Here is a 24,460-nt window from a genome sequence, read left to right as displayed (position 1 = left end):
CACTCAGAGTGTTAATTTAACACTGGGGATTTTGCTGTGTATCTGTTCCTCGAACAGTGAGGTCAAAACATCAATTTAATGCAGGATCTAGATAAAATCTGATTGTGATTAAACCAGAAAAAAGCAAAATAAATGAACAAAAACAATTTTTAAAGCTTGGGCTCCTAAACATTATATCACTCGCACCCAAAGCAGTTATTGTAAATGAAATGACCACAGATAATAGTTTTGATGTACTCTGCTTGACTGAAACCTGGCTAAAACCAAACGATTATATTGGTCTGAATGAGTCTACTCCACCAAACTACTGTTATAAGCATGAGCCCCGTCAGATTGGTCATGGCGGTGGTTTTGCAATAATATAATGTGATATTCTCAATGTTACTCAGAAAACAGGATACAGGTTTAATTCAATTGAAGTACTTCTACTTAGTCTTACTCTGTCAGATATGCAAAAGAAATCTCTCCTATATCTTGCTCTGGGCCGTATACAGATTTCCTAATAGAATTTGCAGATTTCCTTTCAGATTTATTGGTTAATTTTGATAAAGCACTTATTGTCAGAGATTTTAACATTCATGTTGATAATACAAATGATGTGTTAGGACTTGCGTTTACTGACCTAATAAACTCTTTTGGAGTCAAGCTAAATTTCACCGGGCCCACTCATCGTTTTAATCATAGGCTAGATTTCATTATATCGCATTGAATTTATCTTATTGATATAGTGTTACAAAGGCGGTGAGAGGTGGATCCAATTGCAAGCTTTATTTGAATAGACGTGGTCGAACAGGCGAGGTCAGAGACAGCAAACAGTACATCCAAGAAAGTTCAGAAGAATAACCCAATAAACATGCAAAAAGGTCAGGGGCAGGCGGCAAGAATCAATAAACGAATAAACAGTCCAAGATCAGAAAACACAAGGAAACTGGAAAACACAAAACAAGGGAAATTATAGCTAAACAACGATCAGTGAACACAGAGGGGGAAGGGAAGGCTTTATACCAAACACTAGGGGTCACATGATAGAAACAACCAATGGGAGACAGACACATGGAGCAGGAGAACCAATGAGAACATGGGACAGAAACAAGGGAAATACATGGTAGGTTGAGACAGCACATAACATCAAACAGTCCATATTGGAGTGCCCTCGAGTGGGGCTACTGAGCACTCCGTAACATAGCCCTCCCCCAAAGAGCGGCTTCCAGACGCTCCCAAATGACAATGCACAGACAGTCCTGGAGGGCGGCGGGGGGGGGGGCAGAGGAACGACGGAGGGCCAGGTCCATGTGGCTGTGGAGGAGCAGGAGCCCACAAGGGTGGCGCAGACCGAGCAGGAGCCCACCAGGGCGGCGCAGATGGAGCGGGAGCCCACCAGGGCAACGCAGACAGCCTTGGCTGTAACAGGGCAGATAGGAACTTCAGGAACGGCCTCCATAGCCGTGACAGGGCAGACAGGAACGGCCTCTATAGCCGTGACAGGGCAGACAGGAACTTCGGGAACGGCCTCCATAGCCGTGACAGGGCAGACAGGAATTTCAGGAACGGCCTCCATAGCCGTGACAGGGCAGACAGGAACTTCGGGAACGGCCTCCATAGCCGTGACAGGGCAGACAGGAACTTCAGGAATGGCCTCCATAGTCGTGACAAGGTAGACAGGGACTGCAGGAACAGCCTCCACAGCCGTAACAGGGCAGACAGGGACTTCAGGAACGGCCTCCATAGCCGTGACAGGGCAGAAAGGGACTTCAGAAACGGCCTCCATAGCCATGACAGGGACAACAGGGGGCCTTGGCGGTGCGGGCAGAGCAGATGGCCTTGGCGGTGCGGGCAGAGCAAGAAGCCTTGACGGTGCAGGCAGAGCAGGGAATTCCGCCATGAACGCCGCCTCGAAAAGAGGCATTGGCGCAGCGGACTCTTTGACTGGCGAGGCTTCTGGAGCACAGTGTGCAGCCCACACACTCAAAATGGCGATGGCCATCATGGGCAGTGCGGTGGTTAACGGGACGCACACTGGGCTTGAGGGGGTAAGGCTTGGAAGCGTAGGCTCTGCATGGCTTGAGGGCGTCGGTTCTGCGGGTATGCCTGCAGCCCGCACTGACATTAAAGGAGGGTCCATTATACAGGAAATGAAGACATGCTGAGGCTTTCGCAGATCAGATGAGGCGTGGCATGGCCCAGGACGCTCGGGCGAGACGTGACTTGGCTCTGGACGCTCGGGCGAGCGTGTGACCTTGCTTGACCTTGAAGGAGCAACTGTGACTTGACCTGGTTTTAGTGGAACAGCTGTGACTTGACTTGGCTTGGCTGGAACAGCTGTAACTTGACTTTTGTTACGTCCCTTTTTGTTTTATTTCTTTGTTTTGGGAAGTGTTTTATGTCTTTCTGTGCAGGACGAAGCTGATTGGCTCCTGTAGCCTAATTGATACCACACCCTGCCTGGTCAGCTGACTCCCTGCTGCCTATAAAGACTCCACCCTCACTTCCTGCTGGAGCTCTGATAGCTCTGATGCTCGTTTGCTGGTTACTTCGCCCTTGCTGTTAGCTAGTCACCTGTGTTAGGAGGATTGAGAATCTGTGTGTGAATATTTGAGTGTGTAACAGTGTGATTTTGGTTGTTTAGTGTTCGCTTGTTGTTAGTGTTCTTAGCCCTCCTTGTAATTCTGACTTCTGCCTGTTTTTGACTCTGATTCTGGATTGCCCTTACTGGATTTGACTGCTGGTCTTTAAATAATTGTAGATAGTATTATTGGGGAGGTAGGGAGACCGACGCCATTTTTGTTTGATTCTTTTATTGACTGTTTTTCTGTACAGGGAGTTAGGGAAGTGATTTGTATTTTCTTTTCTTTTCTTTTGTGAATAGGTAATTTAGAGGTATTCAATTGTTAGTTATTTTTGTTTGTTATTTTGGCCTGGTCGGCTCCTGAAGACATAATTCCCCCGTCTGTATTGGAAATTTCATTATTTTCATTAAAACATTGTTAATTCATTTACTTCGTCCTTGCACTCTTTCATGTTGCACCCCCACCCTAGACGGGGGCGTAACATGAAATTGGGGGCTCGTCCTATTTTTTCTTGGATGAAATTACAAACCTTTTCATCAGTAAAACAAAGCAATCTACGCGTCATTCAACTTATTGTTTGCCTGGGGTTTTTACTTTGTGGGGGAGGAAATTCAGGTTGCGTTATGTCGTCAAAATTTGAATTGGATAAGTTTACGATCGCACCCACACATGAACAAATTGAAAAGTGCCGTAAGGATGATTTATTGCTGATTGCTGATTTCTTTGATATCGTCGTTCCTCGTTCTGCACTTAAGAGGGAGATTAAAGAGGTGTTGTGCACAGAGTTCGTAAAACAAAGGATATTACCGGAAGCGGGTGTGGTTTCGGGTGTTGCTTCTCACCTTGAACTATCTGAAGGTTTGGGTGCTGCTGAGGTGGAACTCAAATCTGACGTAGTCGTTGGCATAGATCCCATTCCCCCGTCTTCACCGGATGATAAAATGTTGGCGGTGCGCTTGAAGGAATTAGAGCTGGAACTCAGTCGCCAACAGTATCAAAGCTGCTACAGGTCCGAGTTCTTGAGCTTGAGACGCGGCGTGATGTTCGTCTGAAAGAGCTCGAGCTCCAGTTAAAGACTGGCCAGCCTCCGAGTCCTTCTCCCGAGGAAAAGGGAAATATAATTCCTGGGCCAGTGAGTGCATCCTCTCCTCTCCCTGCAGCGTCGCAAACGGCATCGGTAAGTTCGTATGGTTTTGATATAGTAAACAAATCTCGTTAGTTCCGTCTTTCAGAGAGAGTGAAGTCGACACGTACTTCACTGTTTTTGAACGCATCGCGACCACTTTACAGTGGCCTAGACATATTTGGCCTTTGCTTTTGCAGTGCAAACTGTTAGGAAAAGCACAGGAGGTGTGCTCCGCTCTAACGTTAGAACAAAGTTTGGATTATGACGCGATTAAAGCTGCCGTGTTACGTGCATATGAGTTAGTTCCGGAGGCTTATCGTCAGAAATTTAGAAGACATGTAAAAATCCCCAGTCAAACTTTTGTTGAGTTCGCTCGTGAGAAGACTACTCTGTTTGAAAAATGGTGTAATGCTAGTAAAATCACGACTTTTGAACAGCTAAAGGAGTTAATCTTGGTTGAGGAGTTTAAAAATTGCATTTCTGAAAGGATTGTTGTTTATTTGAATGAACAGAAAGTTTCCTCTCTTGCTGATGCTGCTGTTTTTGCAGACGAGTTTGTACTCACACACAAAGTTGCTTTTTCGTCACCACGTTCTTTTGCACGCACTTCAGCGGATCGTACTTATAATTCTAAACGTACACAAAAAGTTGAACAATCGCTAGACACTTCTTTGGCAGATCGTGAATGTTTCTATTGCCATGAAATGGGACATGTGATTGCTGTTTGTCCATCACTGCAGCGTAAGAACCAGCGAAAAGCTCAAAACACTAAAAGTGTAGCTTTCATTCGTGTTCCCTCTTCTGAGCCACTGAACTCTGTTGATCCGACGTTTGAACCATTTGTTTGTGATGGTGCTGTTGCATTATCTAATTCTGATTCTGAGTTTAAACCTGTGCGTATCTTGCGAGATACTGGTGCTGCACAGACGTTTATTTTGGCAAATACGTTACCATTTTCTTCTCAGTCTAGCTGCGGATCCGATGTGTTGATTCAAGGAATTGAGTTAGGGGTTCTGAGAGTTCCTTTACACAACATTTACTTGTGTTCTAACATTGTGACTGGTTTAGTCAAAGTTGCTGTACGTTCACAATTGCCAGTGAAGGGTATTTCTCTTATTCTCGGAAATGATCTAGCTGGAAGTAAAGTTACTGCTTTACCTGAGGTTATTGACGTACCCTGTGTGTCTGAAGATGATGCATTAGTGCAGGAATTTCCCAATGTTTTTCAGTCATGTGTTGTCACTCGTGCACAAGCACGGAAGTTTGAGGATGAGGTTGATCTTTCTAACTCCTTTATGGGTTCAGAAATGTCAGATAGGATCCCTGAAGTTGAAAAAGAGTGTTCTTCAGATGTGATTGTTCAGCCTAGCTTTGATTTTCCTTTTAGTAAGCAACAGTTAATTAGCGCTCAGAATGCTGATGAAACTCTGTTGGTGTGTCGATCCTCTGTGGTAGATAAGTCTGATTTGCCTAAATATGCAACTGCATATTTTCTAGATGATGGTGTACTCATGCGAAAGTGGAGTCCCGAAAAAGTAAAACACGATTGGAGTTCTGCGTTTCAAATTGTTGTTCCACAACCTTACCGTGGGTACATATTAAGTCTAGCCCATGATCATGAACTTTCAGGACATCTAGGCGTTAGGAAAACTTATCACAACCTCTTAAAACATTTCTTCTGGCCAGGAATGAATTCCTCTGTGTCACAGTATTGTCGTTCATGCCATTCTTGTCAAATTGCAGGAAAGCCCAATCAGGTTGTGTCTCCAGCACCTTTAAAGCCAGTTCCGGTTTTAAATGAACCATTTGAAAAACTTGTGATAGACTGTGTAGGACCTTTGCCCAAGACTAAGTCAGGACATGTGTATTTGTTGACTATGATGTGCTCCGCCACTAGATTTCCTGAAGCCGTCCCATTATGTTCTCTGAAGTCCCCCAACGTTGTGAAAGCTCTCGTGAAATTTTGCACCACTTTTGGTTTACCAAAGGTTATTCAATCTGACCAAGGAACAAATTTCACTTCACACATATTTCGTAAAGCAATGAACGAACTGAACATTACCCACACAATGTCTACTTCATACCATCCGCAGTCTCAAGTTCGTAACACAGTCCAGGAGTCCTTGGGATTCAGCCCAGCTGAATTAGTCTTTGGACATTCCGTTCGTGGACCCTTAAAGTTGCTTCAAGAGCATCTTCTTGCTGAGGTTCCCTCTTCTAAGTCTCCCACCCATGTGTTAAACCATGTCAGTTCATTTCGTGAAAGATTGCATTCTGTTTGGAAATTAGCTCATCAGTCGTTAGCCTCCTCACAATCCAAAATGAAGGATCATTATGACAAAAAGTCAGTCAAACGTTCATTCAAGGTTGGTGATAAAGTGCTTGTGTTAATGCCCTTGCCAGGTTCCTCTCTGCAAGCAAAGTTTACAGGCCCATATGAAATTGAGGAGAAGTTAAGTGATCTAGACTATGTTGTACGAACTCCTGAGAGGCACAGAAAATCCCGTGTTTGCCACATTAATATGCTAAAGTCATATGTTTCCCGTTCAGACTCTGAAAGTTCCAGATCTTCTCCAACTACTTGCCCTTCTATAGCAGTTCCTGTAGAAATTGTTTAGTCTGCTGATTCTCCATGTGTGGATGATCTTCGTTTGGGCAGTACTGCCATATCCAGTGCTCGTTTGCAAAATTCCGAAACCCTTGCAACGTTAAGTTCAAAACTCTCCCACTTATCTGAGTCACCCCGAAATGAGTTATTACAGTTAATTGAAAAATTTTCATCACTCTTCTCCGATGTGCCAACTATAACATCTGTACTAAAACATGATATTGATGTCGGTGATCATCGTCCAATCAAGCAAAATGCATATCGTGTAAACCCTACTAAACGTGAGATAATGAAACAGGAAACAGATTACCTCGTAAAGCATGGATTGGCTGTACCTAGCTCTAGTCCCTGGTGTTCACCCTGTTTGTTGGTTCCCAAACCTGATGGTTCCACACGTTTCTGCACCGACTACAGAAAGGTTAACCAAGTCACTAAGGCGGATTCTTATCCCCTTCCACGAATAGAAGACTGTATAGACAGAATTGGAAGATCTAAGTTTGTAACCAAATTAGACTTGCTTAAGGGTTATTGGCAAGTGCCACTTACAGAACGTGCCTCAGAAATTTCAGCATTCGCTACTCCAGATGCCTTTCTTCAATACAAGGTGTTAGCCTTCGGTCTTCGAAACGCTCCAGCAACGTTTCAACGTTTAATGTGTAAAGTACTGTCCAATGTGAACCATTGTGAAGCTTATCTTGATGATGTTGTGTGCTATTCAGAGACCTGGGAAGGTCATTTGAAAACATTAGAAGAAGTGTTCACTAGATTTAAGGAAGCCAATTTAACACTCAACCTTGCCAAGTGTGAATTTTGTCATGCTACTCTTCAATATTTAGGAAAGAAAGTCGGCCAGGGTACCGTAAGACCGGTAGAAGCCAAAGTTACTGCCATTGTTAAATTTCCTGTACCTCAAACAAAAAGAGACCTCCGACGCTTCCTGGGCATGGCAGGATACTACAGAAGTTTCTGTAGGAATTTTTCTGACGTAGTGAAACCACTTACTGATAACCTCCGTAAAGCTGTTCTATTTGTTTGGTCCCCTCAGTGTCAGGTTGCTTTTGATTCTTTGAAGAATTTGTTGTGTAGTGCCCCAATTTTAGCTGCTCCCGACTTTTCAAAAGCTTTTAAACTTGAGGTTGATGCTAGTGGTACTGGTGCTGTACTGTTACAGGAAGATAAAAATGGAGTTGATCATCCCTTGTGTTTCTTTTCTAAGAAATTCAATCGCCACCAATGTAACTACAGTACAATTGAGAAGGAAGCCCTCGCCCTTTTGTTAGCTTTGCAGCACTTCGAAGTTTACGTTGGTTCAAGTTCCCAACCTGTTGAAGTTTTTACTGATCATAACCCTCTTGTATTTTTGCAAAAATTTTGTAACAAAAATCAAAGACTTATGCATTGGGCTTTAGTCTGTCAAGATTTTAACTTGGACATCAAGTATAAAAAGGGCAAAGATAATATTATTGCTGATTCGCTGTCAAGAATTTGTGTATAAACCTGAAACATGTTTAATCTTGTGTATGGGGGTGTTACGTCCCTTTTTGTTTTATTTCTTTGTTTTGGGAAGTGTTTTATGTCTTTCTGTGCAGAACGAAGCTGATTGGCTCCTGTAGCCTAATTGATACCACACCCTGCCTGGTCAGCTGACTCCCTGCTGCCTATAAAGACTCCACCCTCACTTCCTGCTGGAGCTCTGATAGCTCTGATGCTCGTTTGCTGGTTACTTCGCCCTTGCTGTTAGCTAGTCACCTGTGTTAGTAGGATTGAGAATCTGTGTGTGAATATTTGAGTGTGTAACAGTGTGAGTTTGGTTGTTTAGTGTTCACTTGTTGTTAGTGTTCTTAGCCCTCCTTGTAATTCTGACTTCTGCCTGTTTTTGACTCTGATTCTGGATTGCCCTTACTGGATTTGACTGCTGGTCTTTAAATAATTGTAGATAGTATTATTGGGGAGGTAGGGAGACCGACGCCATTTTTGTTTGATTCTTTTATTGACTGTTTTTCTGTACAGGGAGTTAGGGAAGTGATTTGTATTTTCTTTTCTTTTCTTTTGTGAATAGGTAATTTAGAGGTATTCAATTGTTAGTTATTTTTGTTTGTTATTTTGGCCTGGTCGGCTCCTGAAGACATAATTCCCCCGTCTGTATTGTAAATTTCATTATTTTCATTAAAACATTGTTAATTAATTTACTTCGTCCTTGCACTCTTTCATGTTGCACCCCCACCCTAGACGGGGGCGTAACACTTTGCTTTAGTGGAACGGCTGTAACTTGACTTCGCTTTAGTGGAACAGCTGTGGCTTGACTTGGCTTGGCTGGAACAGCTGTAGTGATATGACTTGACTTTGTAGAAACAGCAGCTGTGACATGACTTGACTTTGCAGGAACAGCAGCTGTGACGGGACTTGACTGTGCAGGAACAACAGCTGTAATGTGACTTGATTTTGCGGGAACAGCAGCTGTGACGTGACTTGACCATGTAGGAACAACAGCTGTAATGTGACTTGATTTTGCGGGAACAGCAGCTGTGACGTGACTTGACTGTACAGGAACAGCAGATATGACGTGAACAGGCTGTGGCTTGGCTGACGTGGTGTTAGCAGATGCTGGCTTGGCTGACGTAGCGTTAGCTGGTTCTGGCTTGGCTGACGTGGCGTTAGCAGGCGCTGGCTTGGCTGGTGTGGCCTTAGCAGGCGCTGGCTTGGCTGACATGGTGTTAGCAGATGCTGGCTTGGCTGACGTGGCATTAGCAGGCGCTGGCTTGGCTGATGCTGTGATGTAAGGTGGTCGTGGCTTGACAGACATAGCGTGATCTGGTTCTGGAGCAGCAGACTTGATGTAGGCTGGTTCTGGCATCAGGATTGTGGCTTGGCATGGGTCCGGCGTGGCAGCCATCTTTTGGACAGGCTCTGGTGTGGCGGCCATCTTTGCGACAGGCTCTGGTATGGCGGCCATCTTGGCGACAGGCTCTGGCATGGCGGCCATTTTAGCGACAGGCTCTGGCGTGGCAGCCATCTTGCGAGAGGACATGGGCGTGGCGGCCATCTTGTGCAGTGGCTTTGGAGAGGCGGCCATCTTGTGAGGAGACTTGGGCGTGGTGGCCATCTTGTGAGCTGGGTCTGATAGGGCAGCCATCTTGCGAGATGGGTCTGATAGGGCGGCCATCTTGCAAACAGTCTCAGGAAGGGCAGCCATCTTGTAAACAGGCTCAGGAAGGGCGGCCATCTTGTGAACAGGCTCAGGAAGGGCGGCCATCTTGTGAACGGGTTCAGGAAAGTTGGCCATCTTGTGAAGTGGCTCTGGGCTGGTGGACATCTTATGCTGTGGCTCTGGGCAGGCAGACATCTTGCGCTGTGGCTCTGGGCTGGCAGACATCTTGTGCTGTGGCTCTGGGCTGGCAGACATCTTGTGCTGTGGCTCTGGGCTAGCAGACATCTTATGCTGTGGCTCAGGGCTAGCAGACATCTTGTGCTGTGGCTCAGGGCTAACAGACATGACATGAAGCTTGTGATCATGAGCTGTGACATGAGTTTTGCCATCTGACTCCTCAACAGTTCCCACAGTGAATGAGGAGCCAGTGACCAACAAAGCAAAGTCCAAAAGTTCACTGATTGACCCTCGAGGACCACGAAGTATAAGTATAGATCTTAACGGTTCATTGAGTCCATGGCAGAAGAAATCGATAAGTGCACAGTCCGGCAACTTAGAGAGTTGAATAATGTTCAGAAAATCTTGGATGTGGTCCTCGAGGGACAGATCAGCTTGGGTCCTGAGGGAAAAGCTGATGACTGGGTCCATAGTGCAATGGTGGGGGTAAAGCTGCTGGATCCGGGTTGACTGATCGTTCTGTTACAAAGACGGTGAGAGGTGGATCCAATTGCAAGCTTTATTTGAATAGACGTGGTCAAACAGGCGAGGTCAGAGACAGCAAACAGTACATCCAAGAAAGTCCAGAAGAATAATCCAATAAACATGCAAAATGGTCAGGGGCAGGCGGCAAGAATCAATAAACGAATAAACAGTCCAAGATCAGAAAACACGAAACAAGGGAAATTATAGCTAAACAATGATCAGTGAACACAGAGGGGGAAGGGAAGGCTTTATACCAAACACTAGGGGTCACATGACAGAAACAACCAATGGGAGACAGACACATGGAGCAGGAGAACCAATGAGAACATGGGACAGAAACAAGGGAAATACATGGTAGGTTGAGACAACACATAACATCAAACAGTCCATATTGGAGTGCCCTCTAGTGGGGCTGCCGGGCACTCCGTAACATATAGATATCGTACCTCAAATCGATGATGTTACTGATCATTTCCTTGTATCATGCATGCTGTGTATTACTGATAATAACTATATAGAATCACACTTATCTCATCTGCTCTGTGTACCCATAAATACACAAACTAGACAAAATGACTACAGTCGTGGCCAAAAGTTTTGAGAATGACATAAATATTAGTTTTCACAAAGTTTGCTGCTCAACTGCTTTTAGATCTTTGTTTCAGTTGTTTCTGTGATGTACTGAAATATAATTACAAGCACTTCATACATTTCAAAGGCTTTTATCGACAATTACATGACATTTATGCAAAGAGTCAGTATTTGCAGTGTTGGCCCTTCTTTTTCAGGACCTCTGCAATTCGACTGGGCATGCTCTCAATCAACTTCTGGGCCAGATCCTGACTGATAGCAACCCATTCTTTCATAATCACTTCTTGGAGTTTGTCAGAATTAGTGGGTTTTTGTTTGTCCACCCGCCTCTTGAGGATTGACCACAAGTTCTCAATGGGATTAAGATCTGGGGAGTTTCCAGGCCATGGACCCAAAATTTCAACGTTTTGGTCCCCGAGCCACTTAGTTATCACTTTTGCCTTATGGCACGGTGCTCCATCGTTCTGGAAAATGCATTGTTCTTCACCAAACTGTTGTTGGATTGTTGGAAGAAGTTGCTGTTGGAGGGTGTTTTGGTACCCTTCTTTATTCATGGCTGTGTTTTTGGGCAAAATTGTGAGTGAGCCCACTCCCTTGGATGGGAAGCAACCCCACACATGAATGGTCTCAGGATGCTTTAATGTTGGCATGACACAGGACTGATGGTAGCGCTCGCCTTTTCTTCTCCGGACAAGCCTTTTTCCAGATGCCCCAAACAATCGGAAAAAGGCTTCATCGGAGAATATGACTTTGCCCCAGTTCTCAGCAGTCCATTCGCCATACTTTTCGCAGAAGATCAATCTGTCCCTGATGTTTTTTTTTTGGAGAGAAGTGGCTTCTTTGCTGCCCTTCTTGACACCAGGCCATCTTCCAAAAGTCTTCACCTCACTGTGCGTGCAGATGCGCTCACACCTGCCTGCTGCCATTCCTGAGCAAGCTCTGCACTGGTGGCACTCCGATCCCGCAGCTGAATCCTCTTTAGGAGATGATCCTGGCGTTTGCTGGACTTTCTTGGACACCCTGAAGCCTTCTTAACAATGCAGTAGAAAGTTTTTTTCCGGGATTAAGTTCATTTTCATGGCAAAGAAGGACTATGCAATTCATCTGATTACTTTTCATAACATTCTGGAGTATATGCAAATTGCTTTTATAAAAACTTAAGCAGCAACTTTTCCAATTTCCAATATTTATGTAATTCTCAAAACTTTTGGCCACGACTGTAGTAACATGGGCACTATCTTCTCTAATACATTAGAAGCTGTTGCCCTATTAAGCTGAAAAAGGTTAGAGAAAAACATACTGTGCCGTGGTACACCAGTAATACCCATTCTCTCAAAAAAGAAATGTAATCTTGGGCGTAAATGGAGAAAAACTTGGTAGTTTTTAGAATTGCATTGAAAAACATTATGTCCAGCTATAGACAGGCTTTAAAAGATGCTAGAGATGAGCATGTCCACCAACTCACAGAAAAAAAAAAAAAAAAAAAAAATCCAAGGTTTTTATTTCGCACAGTGGATAGATTAACAAATAACCAGACACCACCTGACCTAAATATTCCTGTACAGTTTAATAGTAAGGACTTTATGAATTTATTTACTGATAAAATAGATAACATCAGAAATGCAATAATAAATTCTACAGCATCTGATACTTCAGTGCCATTCATTGCACCCAAAGAAAAACTGCAGTGCTTTACAATTATACAACATAAATAACTAACTAAACTTATCACCGCATCTAAACCAACAACATGCCTATTAGATGCTGTACCCACTACATTACTAAAAGAGTTGTTACCTGTAGTAGAAAAACTGCTTCCCAATATTATTAACTCATTGCTATCTTTAGGTCACGTCCCACACTCTTTAAACAGATGTGTTAAAAACAACACAACCTGTGTTATATCTTAACACACTTGTGTGTTAAATTACGGACAACACATTTTGTGTTAATTATAACTCAACCAGTGTGTTATTCGACTTAACACAGGTTGACATTTTGAAAATATTTAACACACTAATGTGTTACAGATTGGATTGGATACAATTTATGACACATTAATGTGTTAAATGTGTTAAAATAACACAGCCTGTTAACACATATGTGTGTTTAGTTAAGGACAACACATGTTGTGTTATTCTTCTTAACACAAGGCAGTGTGTTAAAATATTTAATACATTAATGTGTTAAAAATCACTCAATCTGTATAGATGTGCTATTCTTAACCAGTTCAAATGAATGCAAAAAAAAAAAAAAAAAATCTATTATCACTGCTCAAAGTGTATTTGGTCCTACAATACAGAGTGTTAAAAGAACACTTAAGCAGAGCTGAGTTGATAATGTTAACAAGCTGAATGAAAGAGAAACAGAATCTCCACAAAAAGCATCACCAATCAATCAATAATTTGACTGATTTTAAAAAAACACTTTGCACTACAGAGTCTTTGAAAATGTGGGATGCAGATGCAAACATTCATCAATAATCAGCATATGAATCTCAACGATGGTGACAAAAAACAAAAAGCTTCATGCTGCAGTGCATTCTGGGAGCACCAATCTAAACCCATCCATGGCTCCCAGAATGAATTGCTTTATATTTATTGTCACCATTGTTGAGATTCATATGCTGATTCTTCAACTCTATGTCTGCCATTCATAGAAAAGAAAAAAAAATATATAACTTATCTATAATCTGTGAAAATTCAATTTGCAGAAATGACAATCTCCTATATTCATTGGTGTTCAATATAACAGCTATTACAAGACAATTAATTTCAGCATCAATGTACCATATTCTTACTAATCATATTATCATAATCCATTATAATAATGTATTCTGAGACCAGAACTATAGCAGCAAAAGAGAAAACATAATTGTAGATTTTAGGGTCGAGACCCAACAAAAGTAAACACTGACCACAGTGATGGTAATGTTTTAAGAAATTAAATCAACATCTAAACCTCTGTTAATTCTCTTTAAAAACTTTTGCATGACAGAAATAAAGTCAAACTGGTTAGTAATGACTGAAGCTGGTGATGCTGTTTGTGGAGCTGTTTAATCCTCCTCTGCTGAGATCTTCAGAGATTTATTGTGCTTTATTCAGTTGATTTGATCTGAGGCTGTGACTGGAAGTCAGTTGTAGTTGTGCTTCTGTTTGTCTCTTCTCTTCTTCTTTGTTTGTTTCTCTTTTCTTTGGTAACAGCTCGCTCTCGCGCATGTGTTTGTGATGAGGTTGTAAAGCACTGGCCCGATTCCCATTAACCATATCTGGCCCGAGTCTGTCTGTAGAGTCTAGACCGCTTCTGGCAAAGACTCGGCTTTTTTAACTGATGAAAACTGATTACATTCTTATTTTATCTAGTAATTAGATACACGTTTAATGATAATTTGAGAAATGGTACGGCAGCAACAAAATGATAAGAATTTTGTGTGGATGGTCGCAATTGTATTGTTTAGATGCAAACAAAACAATATTATTTATAAATGGATTATACAAATCATCTAGGGAAAAACTGGGTAAGATGCGCTTATTTTCGAGTACATTAAAAACTACATTAAAGAAGAAAATTCAGCCCACTTTTGTTCTGCAGCGACTTTCATAACAATACTGTGACGTATTTCCGTAGTAGGTGGCTACTGATTGGACGACGGTCTTACCGAATGCCCGATAAAGGTGACGCGCCAGGAAGTTTGGTTTTTCAAAACATTTTGGAGCTCGCAACGCTTTTGGATTCAGGCCAGAAAGGTAAGGTTTTTCCTGCTTGTATAATGTATACTATGCGACTTTACTGTTCGAAAACATTTTTCACAATGTTAGGTTGTAACAGTGTTTAGCAACTTAAAACTACTTGATCCAAAACACAACTTATTTTAAAGAAACCTGACTGAAACGAATTGTTGTGTATGCTTCGTATAGACGAATCAGTTAACGCTTACAGGTTAAAAGTGTGCTTTTTATTTATAACGTTAACTTTATAAGTTAAATCAGAAAGTACCGTGGGTGTTAAAATCATTTCAAAGGCGTGTACTTATGTTACCCAACAGTAATAATTCTGAGTAATTATGATAAATTATAAATAAAATGTGTACATAAAAATGAATCGTTTTGGTTTTATAAAACTACAATTAAAATAACATTATTCCGCCTCCTATTGGTTTCATGAACTTGTTTGTGCAGTGCATCACGGAAATGATTAAAACTCGATACTGTTTACCATAGGCCTACTCTATAAATTATCTATTAGACGTATAAGCCTAAATTGTTATGTGCTTTTATTCATATGTGTTAGCCTATGTGAATCAATTTTATCTTATGTTCATGTAAAACTGAACGTCTTAAAGCAGATTTTGATTTTATTTCTTGGTTATTGACAGTTATAAATTCTGATTTAAGGACTGTTAACAATATTTTTCGGTTAAGTCTTATTATTGTTTAGCAGAGGTTAGTGAGGTCATTTTGCAGCACAAAACAGAGACGAAAGATGGCAATGACAGTCTTATGAACATGTAAATAGGCACGTTATCGGGTTGCTTATAGTCCATTACAAGCTGTAAATTGATACATTTTCAACATACATGAGCTTTTTATACTTTACATTACTAATTGCTTCACAAACTGCTGAAATGGCTTATTGTTATTGGCTATCATCATCATCATCATAATCAGTACCAGCACCACCAATGACTATGGCAGAATCCTTACGAACACCATCAAGATCCAGTTCCAGTATGCCTAGGGACATTTACAGTCCTTGTTCCAGTGCAGTTGGAGATCAAGACAGGACTTATTGCAACTCGTCATGTCTTCGTAAGAATTCAAAACATCACTAAAGGCTTAATACAGCTAGAAAGTAAAGATCAACTAGAGAACATCAGCAATAACCCACTGTTGAAATGTATAAGAATAAGCTACAGGTTGATTTATGCTAATTCATCATTTTTGTTTTTTTAGCACTACTGACTGAAGTTTTAAAATCACAAGAGGTCATGAAGCAGCAACTGGTCCTGATTCTCAAAAATCAGCAAAAACAAAACAGTACTCTGCAGCGTGATGAAGTTCCAGATGTAAGCACATTTGACCTTCCTTTGTCCAATTTGTTTGATTTGGAAAAGCTTGAAAATCAACTCAAGGAGCAGCCAGAACAAATAAAGAAATTGGTAAGTTCAAGTTCATTTGGTAAATTCTTGCGTATTTCAAACAATTTGAGTTTATTTGAAGTTTAATTTTATTCATTTGTTTTTTTTTTGCTTCGTAGGTAGCATACTTTGGAATTATTGGTGGGTTTTCCACTAAAGAAGCAGTGTGGCGTATCCTAGGAAAGCTTTTGGCTAACTCCTTGGCAAAAAAAAATTAACTGGAGTGGGGCAAACCAAAAAGTGGCCTTTCGTGCACTCACCCTTAGGACTGTCGTAGTCAGTAAGTTGGTTTTAAATATACATTTCAATACATTTAGAGGCTGTTATTCATCTGTGCCAAAAAAGTTATACGCAGAATGTGTATTTCTTATTTAGATTATTTTTATTTTTAATCATTAAGCAGTGGGAAAAAATCTATATAATAATGTTTAGTCCCATTTAGGTTGTACTTATGATTAATTATAATTTATACTTGTTCACAACAAATTATCTGTATATCTTTGAATCACAGATGAGGACAAATGTCCATACCAAGAGCGCCACTGATAAAGAGGTGGAAAAATACATTACAAGGTGGCTACAACTTGCTCCTGACAGGGATGGAGGAAGGAAGGAAAGAGAGAAAGCTAATGTGTCAAATGTCTAAATCACTTTATTACTTTTTTTTGTAAACAACATTTAAGTACATTAAGATGTTCCCTGATACTTGGGCAATTTATTTAATTTGCAACTTACACACACACACACACACACACACACTGCTGTTTGTGCAATTTATTCTGTTCAAGTTTATTTAAAAATCTAGTTTAAGTCTTTATACTTGTGCAATTTTATATTTTTTATTTTTTTGTTATTATTTTAACATTTATTGAAAATGTTTCAAGATGTTTCTTCAGAATTCTGCAGTTTTTTTTTTTTTACTTGCAGTTTCGAAGCTTATTTAAATATAGGTGTTTGTAAGATGTTTATTGCTAATTGTTAAATTTGTTTCTATTTTCAGGTTTATATAAAAATAGCTGTTTTAAAGGGATAGTTCACCCAGAAATGATAATGTGATGTTTATCTGCTTTCCCCCAGGGCATCCAAGATGTAGGTGACTTTGTTTCTTCAGCAGAACACAAACGAAGAACGAAAACCGGTGCCGTCTGCCAGCCAAATAATGGAAGTGGATGGGCACCAGACCTTTAAAAGTAAAAAAAAAAAACACCCTGCTGCTCGTGACGATACATTGATGTCCTAAGACACGAACCGATCGGTTTTTGCGAGAAACTGAACAGTATTTATATAATTTTTTACCTTTGCTACACAGCCATGTCCATCTGTCATGAGCACGAGCTCATCATCCGGCTCGTTACATGTGTATGCGCTCTGGCGTAGTTTACGCAAATGCCGGAAGCGATCTATCGCATGTATACGACACTCATTGTTTACACAGTGCACAGAGATTGTGGGTATAGCGGCTATTCAAAATGGTAATAACTTGCACTTATCCTGATTGTTCAAACCGATTTAAACCTAAAAGATTACGTTTGCGTAAAACTCATCCGGGACTTTTTACCGATTTCCCATTACGGCATTTGCATATACTACGCCAGAGCGCTACACGTGTAACAAGCAATTTCAGATTTTTTTCTTTAAATCTTTCTGTGTACTTAAATTTGTTTACAATGTGTCTTTATTTTGCTGTTTTATTGTTACTTTTATATTGAAGTTCTTAATTGTTGTGCACTACAAAATAATTTATTCAATTTTATTATTTACTTCTTAATACTTGTGCAATCAATAAAGGTTTATTATTACTTATATTGTCCTTTGTGTGATTATTTGCGTTATGTATACTGTTTGCATTTTATTCAAAGGTTTGCCTACACTTTGCGTTTACATTATAGCCTGCGTTTGCTGTTATATCAACACAAATGGTTATAATAACGTTAACAATGGTGAGGTTTTATAGCAAGGTATGAAGACTAAGTCGCGCCAGCTCCGGGGCGCAGCGCACATTACTCGCGGGCCGATTCCGGCTCGGATGCGGCAGAGAAATCCTTATACCTGACATGAATGCATCCACATCATCCACCAATGAAAATAGAGCTTATGAGTCTAAATTTTAACAAAAAAAAAAAAAAAGAAGTTGCCAGTGTCTCAATTAATAAAGACTTGTTTCACTATTGGAATCTCTTGAATATATAATTCAATGACAAATATTTTTTTTAAAATGTGCAGTTGCCGCCACCTCCTGGAGGATAAGCGTTACACTACAGACATCCCAGCAAACATTGGTCCGATGGCGACCTCCTGTCCCTGGAGATAGGGCCGATTGCAGAACAGCAGAACCATACGTCACAGCAGTCACACGGCAGCAGCGCCACGGCAGCAGGCTCAGACGGTAGTGGGCGGAGTCTCCATCTGAGATCGAAAGTGGGTGAAAATAATGATCAACTTATAGACCTTTTTCCTGAGTAAACGATGAGCGCCGCCATTACGAATTCTAACGTCAGATTGAATGCTTTTCTGTTCCGGTCTCCATAGGAACCCATTCAAATAGCGTCCATCTGTTTTTAATGTAGCTAACGTCCGCTGCTTCGTGTCATCTACACACTCATTAAAGTGAGGCACTGACAAATTACGGTCATTGCGACATTGCCAAGTGATGGCGCTATGGAGCCATGTGCTTTTTAAAAACATTTTAATAGGTTTAACATTAGTTTATTAGCTCGGAATATACCCTAATTTGACTAGAAACAATGCAGACCGGAAATGCAAAGCATTCTTTCAGTTAAGAGTCGGACTTACTTCCGCGTTCAGGAAAAACGTCTATATTTTTCCATATATTTTTAAACAGTATAAACTGAGTACAAAGCTCAAACAAAAAACAAAACAAAACTTGAGCAATAGAATGTTTTTATTTAGTTAAACTATATTTTTTACCTAATCATTTCAGTATTAACCAATTTTTCATTGTACATAATACCATGTACTATACACTATACCCATCATAAACTGGATTTTCCAAAAAAAAAATATTACAAAATCAAACAAAACATATAGCACAGAAGGCACACATTTAACAACAATAATAACCACACATTACTCACCTAACTAAATTAGTTTAAACCTAAATAAATCAAAACTCTTTAAACATGCAATTAATCCAGAGGCATGATTTGTTCACACACTCATTAAGGAAATGTCCATATCATCCTTAAATTCAAAGTGAAACATGAAGGGCTCTTTGGCCAGCAGACTCTCATCATTTGTTTCTGCCATTATAAAAGTTCATTATGTTGCTGCACATGAAATATAACGCGAATAACATTAAATAAATATATTTTTTATAAGGTTACACACTGATTATTTATAACTTAAACCCCATTTTTCTACCCATCCGTTGGTCGCGCATATACGCCATGTTTGTAGTTTTTTACACTTTTTATGCGTATTTGTAGTTCTAATCAAATCCTCGTTCAACACTCAATGTGTTGTGGGCAATATAATAGCCGTTAGAGTGCGCATTAATCCGTACTTCGAATTCTAAAGGTAAATTGTAGTAGACCGTCCGGAAATCTTTGGAATACTTTTTAGGACATACCAATTCTATTTTCGAATACTATTTAGGACGGATATTTTGTGGGACCTGATTGGGCTGCAGCAGGAGACTCCGCCCACTACCGTCTGAGCCTGCTGCCGTGGCGCTGCTGCCGTGTGACTGCTGTGACGTATGGTTCTGCTGTTCTGCAATCAGTCATTATTGTGTCCCTGGCCAAAAATAGTCGCGGTAGGACGACAAAATATGACAAAAAAATTTAACACAAAATATTTCTTAAAAATGCATTCAGATACGTTTGTACATGTCTACATTTCTCTGTGGTTGCATGTAAAGTTGTTACTTTCATTTTTAGCTGCTTGTAGTTCAAAACATACCCGGTTGTGATTCGATTGTGAAAGGACATCCAGCAGGTGACGTCTTTTACACGTGCATTTATAGTCCATCGTCAACCTCTATAAAATCCTTATGAAATATGCAAAAGCCATTGTGCTTACACATTCACATTCGCATAATTACTACAGTAATTAATAAGTGCCCAAAGTAGTTTCTTAAGAGGTTGTTAATAGACGTCCACTGACGTCCTTAAACGTTTAGTAAGACCCATACAAACCAGCATGGAAATCTTTATTTAAAAAACTTCCATTTGTTTTACATCTTGTTTTATGTCAAATTCTATTCACAAAGTGCCCCTGCATGTAGTTAAGTAATTGTGTAATCACTGCATTTACCCATTATTCCATATATATATATAAGTTAGCTTATAGCGCGTTTAGCACTTGCCAGCGTGGTCGCGGCTAATCTTGCTTACATTGTTTATTCTCTATTCACACACATTTCAACTGTTTACATTGTTTATTCTCTATTCACACACATTTCAACTGTTTACTCACTGTTACTTGCTTTAATGGCGAATTTGTGTCTACCTTTGAGTGCAGGTGAAGACACGTTCGAGCTGCACGCGGTGCGGGTCGAGCTGGAAGCCGTGGAGAAGCAGATCCAGGGGTTGCTCAAACGGCAGTTTGAGTTGCAGGAGAGGAAGACTGCACTCGAATCTGTCCGGGTAAGTATTCAGCACGATACTAACACCCTCATCACCTCTACTCCGTGTGCTTCTCTGCACAGGTCAGGCGCACCCAGGACGCGATCATCCCGGCTGTCGTTCACTCCGGCGCCGGGACACCACGGACCCTGGGTGCAGCAGCAGCCGAAGACGCGAGCCAGGCCCCGGGCGAGGACCTCTCCCCCTCCGCCGCCTCCGGTCTTCGAGATCTCCACCCGGAACCGCTTCGCTCCCCTCCGCGAGACGGAACACGACGCTGTGATCGTCGGAGACTCCATCGTCCGGTACGTTCGTGCTAACTTAGCTAACGGTAAAGTGCACACTCGCTGTTTCTCTGGTGCTCGCGTTCTCGATGTTTTTTCACAGATACCTGCCATCCTGAAGGACGATGTGAGCGTCGGCGCGATCGTCCTGCACGCGGGCGTGAACGACGTCAAGCTGCGGCAGACGGAGGTCCTGAAGAGGGATTTCGGGAGCCTGATCGAGACGGTACGCAGCACAGCGCCCGCGACGAAGATCATCGTGTCAGGACCGCTTCCCACGTATCGACGTGGACACGAAAGGTTCAGTAGACTTTTTGCTCTAAATGAATGGTTGTTGTCATGGTGTAAAGAACAGAAACTGCTCTTTGTTAATAATTGGAATCTTTTCTGGGAGCGCCCTAGGCTTTACCGCGCTGATGGCCTGCACCCCAGCAGAGTCGGAGCAGAACTGCTGTCGGACAACATCTCCAGGACGCTGCGCTCCATTTGACTAGTAAGCAATTCTTCAAATAGTTGCGATGATGGCTTTTGTTATGCACATTTAAACGATAGTACTGGTGCTGTCCAATCTATAAAGACTGTGTCTGTTCCTCGAATAGTGAGGTCAAAACAAAAATTTAATGAAGGATCTAGAAAAAATCTAATCGTGATTAAACCAGAAAAATGCACAATAAATGAACAAAAACAATTTTTAAAGCTTGGGCTCCTACATATTAGATCACTCGCACCCAAAGCACTTATTGTAAATGAAATAATCACAGATAATAGCTTTGATGTACTCTGCTTGACTGAAACTTGGCTAAAACCAAATGATTTTATTGGTCTGAATGAGTCTACTCCACCAAACTACTGTTATAAGCATGAACCCCGTCAGATCGGCCATGGCGGTGGTGTTGCAACAATTTATAGTGATATTTTCAATGTTACTCAGAAAACAGGGTACAGGTTTAATTCATTTGAAGTACTCCTACTTAATGTTACTCTGTCAGATATGCAAAATAAATCTCTCCTATCACTTGCTCTGGCTACTGTGTATAGACCTCCAGGGACGTATACAGATTTCCTAAAAGAATTTGCAGATTTCCTTTCTGACCTATTGGTTAATTTTGATAAAGCATTAATTGTTGGAGATTTTAACATTCATGTTGATAATACAAATGATGCGTTAGGACTTGCGTTTACTGACCTGTTAAACTCTTTTGGAGTCAAACAAAACGTCACTGGGCCCACTCATCGTTTTAATCATACACTAGATCTAATTATATCGCACGGACTTGATCTTACTGATATAGATATCGTACCTCAAAGCGATGATGTTACCGACCATTTCCTCGTATCGTGCATGCTGCGTATCACTGATGTTAACTACATAGCTCCGCGCTATCGTCTGGGCAGAACTATTGTTCCTGCTACCAAAGATAGATTCGCAAATAACCTGCCTGATTTATCTCAACTGCTCTGTGCACCCATAAATAAACATGAACTAGACAAAATGACTAGTAACATAGGCACTATCTTCTCTAATACATTAGAAGCTGTTGCCCCAATCAAGCTAAAAAAGGTTAGAGAAAAACGTACTGCGCCATGGTACAATAGTAATACCCATTCTCTAAAAAAAGAAACTCGTAATCTTGAGCGTAAATGGAGAAAAACTAACTTAGAAGTTTTTAAAATTGCATGGAAAAACAGTATGTCCAGCTATAGACGGGCTTTAAAAGCTGCTAGAGCCGAGTACATCCACCAACTCATAGAAAAAAACCAAAACAATCCAAGGTTTTTATTTAGCACAGTGGCTAGATTAACAAATAACCAAACACCTCCTGACCTGAATATTCCTGCACAGTTTAATAGTAATGTCTTTATGAATTTCTTTACTGATAAAATAGACAACATTAGAAATACAATAACAAATATAGTTACTACTGCAACTGATACTTCAACATTAGTCATTACACCGGAAGAAAAACTGCAGTGCTTTACAACTATAGAACAGAAAGAATTAAATAAACTTATCACCACATCTAAACCAACAACATGCCTATTAGATCCTGTACCCACTAAATTACTAAAAGAGTTGTTACCTGTAGCAGAAGTACCACTTCTTAATATTGTTAACTCATCGTTATCTTTAGGTCATGTCCCAAAACCATTCAAACTAGCAGTTATTAAACCTCTTATTAAGAAACCACAGCTAGACCCTAGTGAACTGGCAAATTACAGACCCATTTCTAATCTTCCATTTATGTCTAAAATTCTAGAAAAAGTTGTGTCTGCTCAATTGTGCTCCTTCTTGCAAAATAATAATATCTTTGAAGAATTTCAGTCAGGTTTCAGGCCCCATCATAGCACAGAAACTGCACTTGTAAAAATCACAAACGACTTGCTACTTGCGGCAGATCAAGGCTGCGTCTCATTGCTAGTTTTACTTGATCTTAGTGCTGCGTTCGACACTATAGATCATGAAATACTCATAGATCGATTACAAAACTATACAGGTATTCAAGGGCAGGCATTAAGATGGTTCAGATCATACCTGTCCGATCGCTATCACTTTGTGTATTTAAATGGGGAGTCATCGCAGCTAACACCAGTAAAGTATGGAGTGCCACAAGGATCTGTCCTAGGTCCTCTACTATTTTCAATTTACATGTTACCCCTTGGTAATATTATTAGGAAATATGGGATTAGTTTCCATTGTTATGCTGATGACACTCAACTATATATTTCAACAAGACCAGATGAAACTTCTAACTTAGCAAAGTTAACAGAGTGTGTTAAAAATGTGAAAGACTGGATGACCAATAATTTTCTACTGTTAAATTCAGATAAGACTGAGATATTACTTATTGGACCAAAAAAGAGTACACAGAATCTCTTAAACTGCAACTTGCAACTAGACGGATGTACTGTTGTTTCCTCTACAGTCAAAAATCTGGGTGTTATATTAGACAGCAACCTGTCTTTTGAAAATCATATTTCCTATGTTACTAAAACAGCATTCTTCCATCTTAGAAACATTGCTAAGCTACGGAACATGTTACCTGTTTCTGATGCAGAAAAGTTAGTTCATGCATTTATGACGTCTAGACTGGACTATTGTAATGCACTACTAGGTGGTTGTCCTGCTTCTTCAATAAATAAGCTACAGGTAGTCCAAAATGCAGCTGCTAGAGTCCTTACCAGATCAAGAAAATATGATCATATTACCCCAGTTTTACAGTCTCTACACTGGCTACCTATTAGGTTCCGTATCACTTACAAAATAATACTTCTTACCTATAAGGCCCTAAATGGTTTAGCTCCTGCATACCTAACTAGTCTCCTACTACGCTACAATCCCTCACGCTCCCTAAGGTCGCAAAACTCTGGACTTTTAGTAGTACCTAGGATAGCAAAGTCCACTAAAGGAGGGAGAGCCTTTTCTCATTTGGCTCCCAAACTCTGGAATAGCCTTCCTGATAACGTTCGGGGTTCAGACACACTCTCTGTGTTTAAATCTAGATTAAAGACTCATCTCTTTAGCCAAGCATTCACATAATGTATCTCATAACGTTGTAATTTCAGTTACATCTGATCAAATGCACATTAATATTCTTCAGCTTGGGCTAAACACATCATTTTTGTTTGGTTGGAAGTTGGAACAGCAGCTACGCTAATTATTTCTCTATTTGTTTCTCTGTTTCTGCCACGGGATTTCCATCCCGTGGTAAC

At 40.8% G+C, this 24,460-nt stretch overlaps 1 pseudogene; it reads left to right on the top strand.

Moving 5' to 3' along the window:
* Nucleotides 1-3,190: 3,190 nt before the first annotated feature.
* On the top strand, nt 3,191-16,525 carry LOC141284411 (uncharacterized; annotated as a pseudogene).
* Nucleotides 16,526-24,460: the final 7,935 nt, after the last annotated feature.

This window comes from Garra rufa, chromosome 14, assembly GCF_049309525.1.
Source record: "Garra rufa chromosome 14, GarRuf1.0, whole genome shotgun sequence".
In the NCBI taxonomy this organism is placed as follows: domain Eukaryota; kingdom Metazoa; phylum Chordata; class Actinopteri; order Cypriniformes; family Cyprinidae; genus Garra; species Garra rufa.
The sequence above is the reverse complement of the archived record's forward strand: the minus strand, read 5'-3'. Positions and strand labels throughout refer to the sequence as shown.